Below are 5,947 nucleotides of genomic sequence, written 5' to 3'. Positions count from 1 at the left end.
GTTATTGTTCATTACAGCCAAAAAATTGAATAACAACTTTTCCAAACAATAAAAGATTTTTTCACTCAACGCGTTTCGTCGTATGTTGACTTCTTCAGGAGTGTTTTTTATGAAAAGGTAATTAATTAATTTGAAACAGCTGTATTTTCACAAAATTATAATCCATATTTTACTAAGAATTATTATGTATAATTAACTTCCATAGTTTTGTAGTATTTAATGAATCTTCCTATTTGCGACCATCTGATGGTTAATATTAATCTTCCAAAGGCTTGTAATTAATTTGTCCAAATTTTTATTTCATTTACCTACAATACTTTCATATGTCCAAAAAATATATATGAGGATCCGGCAATGGGATAAATAATATTAAGCTTCTTTTATTTCCCAGCAGCTCTCCTTGTGTGTCCTCATACACAGAGATCCAAAAGTGGATAGAAACCCCCCCCTGGAAATCCTGCGTTTGCCACTGAGTGCAGAGTTTTGCGGACCAGTGACCACCAGTATTATACATTCTCTGCCTGAAAACGCTCCATATCTGTGCTGCATTGTAGTATATAGTAGGAGTACAGTGCATAATTTTGCTGACCACCAGTATATAATATAAAGCAGTACGGTACAGTAGGCCACTGCTCTACCTACCTCTGTGTCGTCAAGTATACTATCCATCCATACCTGTGGTGCATTTCAGTTTTGCACAGTTTGCTGACCACCAGTATATAATATATAGCAGTACGGTACAGTAGGCCACTGCTCTACCTACCTCTGTGTCGTCAAGTATACTATCCATCCATACCTGTGGTGCATTTCAGTTTTGCACAGTTTGCTGACCACCAGTATATAATATATAGCAGTACGGTACAGTAGGCCACTGCTCTACCTACCTCTGTGTCGTCAAGTATACTATCCATCCATACCTGTGGTGCATTTCAGTTTTGCACAGTTTGCTGACCACCAGTATATAATATAAAGCAGTACGGTACAGTAGGCCACTGCTCTACCTACCTCTGTGTCGTCAAGTATACTATCCATCCATACCTGTGGTGCATTTCAGTTTTGCACAGTTTGCTGACCACCAGTATATAATATATAGCAGTACGGTACAGTAGGCCACTGCTCTACCTACCATCTAGGAGTGGCACTGCTGTGTCAGACAGGATGGCACTTCAAAAAAATAGTCCCCAAACAGCACATGATGCAAAGAAAAAAAGAGGCGCAATGAGGTAGCTGTGTGACTAAGCTAAGCGACCCAAGTGGCCGACACAAACACCTGGCACATCTAGGAGTGGCACTGCAGTGTCAGACAGGATGGCAGATTTAAAAAATAGTCCCCAAACAGCACATGATGCAATGAAAAAAAGAGGTGCACCAAGGTCGCTGGATGGCTAAGCTAAGCTAAGCTAAGCGACACAAGTGGCCAACACAAACACCTGGCCCATCTAGGAGTGGCACTGCAGTGTCAGGCAGGATGGCACTTCAAAAAAATAGTCCCCAAACAGCACATGATGCAAAGAAAAAAAGAGGCGCAATGAGGTAGCTGTGTGACTAAGCTAAGCGACCCAAGTGGCCGACACAAACACCTGGCCCATCTAGGAGTGGCACTGCAGTTTTCTAGCGAGAGGATGAGTGCTTCCATCCTCATGTGAAGCTGAACCACTAGCCATGAACATAGGCCAGGGCCTCAGCCGTTCCTTGCCACTCCGTGTCGTAAATGGCATATTGGCAAGTTTACGCTTCTCCTCAGACGCTTTTAAATTTAATTTTTGGGTCATTTTACTGAACTTTTGTTTTTTGGATTTTACATGCTCTCTACTATGACATTGGGCATCGGCCTTGGCAGACGACGTTGATGGCATTTCATCATCTCGGCCATGACTAGTGGCAGCAGCTTCAGCACGAGGTGGAAGTGGATCTTGATCTTTCCCTATTTTAACCTCCAAATTTTTGTTCTCCATTTTTTAATGTGTGGAATTATATGCCAGTATCAATAGCAATGGCCTACTACTATATATACTTCGCACAACTGAAATGCACCACAGGTATGGATGGATAGTATACTTAACCACACAGATGTAGGTAGAGCAGTGGCCTACTGTACCGTACTGCTATATATTATATACTGGTGGTCAGCAAACTGTGCAAAACTGAAATGCACCACAGGTATGGATGGATAGTATACTTAACGACACAGAGGTAGGTAGAGCAGTGGCCTACTGTACCGTACAGCTATATATTATATACTGGTGGTCAGCAAACTGTGCAAAACTGAAATGCACCACAGGTATGGATGGATAGTATACTTGACGACACAGAGGTAGGTAGAGCAGTGGCCTACTGTACCGTACTGCTATATATTATATACTGGTGGTCAGCAAACTGTGCAAAACTGAAATGCACCACAGGTATGGATGGATAGTATACTTGACGACACAGAGGTAGGTAGAGCAGTGGCCTACTGTACCGTACTGCTATATATTATATACTGGTGGTCAGCAAACTGTGCAAAACTGAAATGCACCACAGGTATGGATGGATAGTATACTTGACGACACAGAGGTAGGTAGAGCAGTGGCCTTCTGTACCGTACTCCTATATATTATATACTGGTGGTCAGCAAAATTATGCACTGTACATCTACTATATACTACAATGCAGCACAGATATGGAGCGTTTTTCAGGCAGAGAACGTATAATACTGGTGGTCACTGGTCAGCAAAACTCTGCACTGTACTCCTCCTATATAATACTGCTGGTCCCCAGTCCCCACAATAAAGCAGTGTGAGCACAGATATATGCAGCACACTGAGCACAGATATGGAGCGTTTTGCAGGCAGAGAACATATAATACTGGTGGTCACTGGTCAGCAAAACTCTGCACTGTACTCCTCCTATATAATATACTGCTGGTCCCCAGTCCCCACAATAAAGCAGTGTGAGCACAGATATATGCAGCACACTGAGCACAGATATGGAGCGTTTTTCAGGCAGAGAACGTATAATACTGGTGGTCACTGGTCAGCAAAACTCTGCACTGTACTCCTCCTATATAATATACTGCTGGTCCACAGTCCCCACAATAAAGCAGTGTGAGCACAGATATATGCAGCACACTGAGCACAGATATGGAGCGTTTTTCAGGCAGAGAACGTATAATACTGGTGGTCACTGGTCAGCAAAACTCTGCACTGTACTCCTCCTATAATACTGCTGGTCCCCAGAATAAAGATATTTGCAGCCCCCTGAAAGTTCTGAAACAAAGTGAGAGGACGCCAGCCACATCCTCTCACTATCATTTCCAATGCACGAGTGAAAAATGACGGCGACGCGCGGCTCCTTATATAGAATCCGAATATCGTGAGAATCCGACAGCGGGATGACGTTCGGGCGCGCTCGGGTTAACCGAGCAAGGCGGGAAGATTCGAGTCCGCCTCGGACCCGTGTAAAATCGGTGAAGTTCGGAGGGGTTCGGATTCTGAGGAACCGAACCCGTTCATCACTAATTATACTTATTACAGACTTCTCTGATATATTCTATATCTTATCACTTTTGGATGTATATAATCAGCTTCCTATAGTCAACGTTATATCGTCTCAGCATTTATGTTTGTTTTCCTTTGATGAAAATTCTTCAAATCATACTCCTCTGTGATTGGTTGTAGCTGCCTTCAGATTTAACACTTATGGATTGTTGAGGCAAACTCTGCATATCATATCTCTCTACTACTGTATGTATCTGTGCACTGATTGCATCACACTGAAACACTATTTCATTTCCTGGACTCTCATCAACGATTCTGGAGTAGTGTGCGAGGTACCTACTATCATACCATACTGTACAATCCCAATCCCGTTTGACCTTGGAAGTAATCCAGTATAGGACCAAACTAGTACCCGGTGGGAGACCACCGGGGAATATTAGGTATAGTAGGTACATATTCAACTCCAGTCTAACGTTGAAAGCAGATTCACTTCTGAGATTCTATTCTATTATCAGATTCGACCTAGGTGCTAAGTTTACATCAGTCTGCACTTAGAGTTATGATATACATAGGAACAATCAATATTGCCCAGTGCCACCATGTGTCGGTTTTGGAGGGTTAAAGGTTCAATTTTGACCTTCCGCTGGATAGTACCCTATTGTAGGCAACTTACTGTCCAACAATTATTTCCTGCGCCAACCACCTTGTCAGTTTTTAATGCACCCTGTATGTTTAGGAGAGGTAGGAGAGGTGGTAGAGGGTAATGTAACATGGATGGGATATTCATAAGGATATTATTACACAGAAATAAGGATCAAAACGGCTGAGATTACCTAAAGGATAAAGAGGGGCAGACTGGATGGGCTAAGTGGTTCTCATCTGCCGTCACATTCTATGGGGTAAATTTACTAAGATTCGTATTTTCCCGTTTCAGGTCAAAGTTCAATCACGAATGACATCGAAAGTGTAAAACTGCAACTTTTTGAATTTATTACGACTAATTTACTAAGCTGTCGTATTCGGGTTTTTCTTTTGTTCCGATGTCGATGTCATTCGTGTTTTTTTTTTTTTTACGGCAGTGATTAGCAAAACACTGCCGACTTTTTAAAAATGAATCTCGGCCGGATCTGTGTGATCCGTGCTGGGGTTCATTTTTTTTTTTTAAATTAAACAGTGTAAAATAAAAAAAAAATTGCGTGGGGTCCCCCCTCCTAAGCATAACCAGCCTCGGGCTCTTTGAGCCGATCCTGGATGCAGAAATATGGGGAAAAAAATGACAGGGGTTCCCCCATATTTAAGCAACCAGCATCGGGCTCTGCGCCTGGTCCTGGTTCCAAAAATACGGGGGACAAAAAGAGTAGGGGTCCCCCGTATTTTTAAAACCAGCACTGGGCTCCACTAGCTGGACAGATAATGCCACAGCCGGGGGTCACTTTTATATAGTGCCCTGCGGCCGTGGCATCAAAAATCCAACTAGTCACCCCTGGCCGGGGTACCCTGGGGGAGTGGGGACCCCTTCAATCAAGGGGTCCCCCCCCCAGCCACCCAAGGGCCAGGGGTGAAGCCCGAGGCTGTCCCCCCCATCCAATTGGCTGCGGATGGGGGGCTGATAGCCTTTTTTGAAAATGAAAAGATATTGTTTTTAGTAGCAGTACTACAAGGCCCAGCAAGCCTCCCCCGCATGCTGGTACTTGGAGAACCACAAGTACCAGCATGCGGCGGAAAAACGGGCCCGCTGGTACCTGTAGTACTATTACTAAAAAAATACCCAAAAAAAGACAAGACACACACACCGTGAAAGTAAAGATTTATTACATACATGCACACAAACATACATACATACTTACCTTATGTTCACACGCAGGTCGGTCCTCTTCTCCAGTAGAATCCAAGGGGTACCTGTTGAATAAATTCTACTCACCAGATCCAGGGTCCTCGGGGCAACCATTTGTAATCCAGGTACTTGAATAAAATAACAAAACGGATACCCGAGCCACGAACTGAAAGGGGCCCCATGTTTTCACATGGGACTCCTTTCCCCGAATGCCAGAAACCCACTCTGACTTCTGTCTAAGTGGGTTTCTTCAGCCAATCAGGGAGCGCCACGTTGTAGCACTCTCCTGATCGGCTGTGTGCTCCTGTACTGACTGACAGGCAGCACGCGGCAGTGTTACAATGTAGCGCCTATGCGCTCCATTGTAACCAATGGTGGGAACTTTCTGCTCAGTGGTGACGTCACTTTAGGTCCTGCCTAGTTCTAAGACAGATATACGGTATTGAGGGGAACACCTAGCACCGTGAACTATCTGACAGCCCTTACGTTATATGATACGCTATTCTGATGAGACCGGGCACCTCTCCATGTGGTATGTGCTCCTCTATGCTGTGTTCTGGTGCTAGCTCATAACTTATGTTACAGAGATACGCTATTTTTTGTTTACCCTTTTTTAGCATTAAATACACCATTT

General features: G+C 43.9%; 1 pseudogene; it reads left to right on the top strand.

The window, feature by feature from the left end:
• Window positions 1–3,813: 3,813 nt before the first annotated feature.
• Window positions 3,814–3,931, top strand: LOC134983043 (5S ribosomal RNA; annotated as a pseudogene).
• The last annotated feature ends 2,016 nt before the right edge of the window (window positions 3,932–5,947 follow it).

Source organism: Pseudophryne corroboree, assembly GCF_028390025.1.
Source record: "Pseudophryne corroboree isolate aPseCor3 chromosome 2 unlocalized genomic scaffold, aPseCor3.hap2 SUPER_2_unloc_1, whole genome shotgun sequence".
NCBI classification, from domain to species: domain Eukaryota; kingdom Metazoa; phylum Chordata; class Amphibia; order Anura; family Myobatrachidae; genus Pseudophryne; species Pseudophryne corroboree.
The sequence above is the reverse complement of the archived record's forward strand: the minus strand, read 5'-3'. Positions and strand labels throughout refer to the sequence as shown.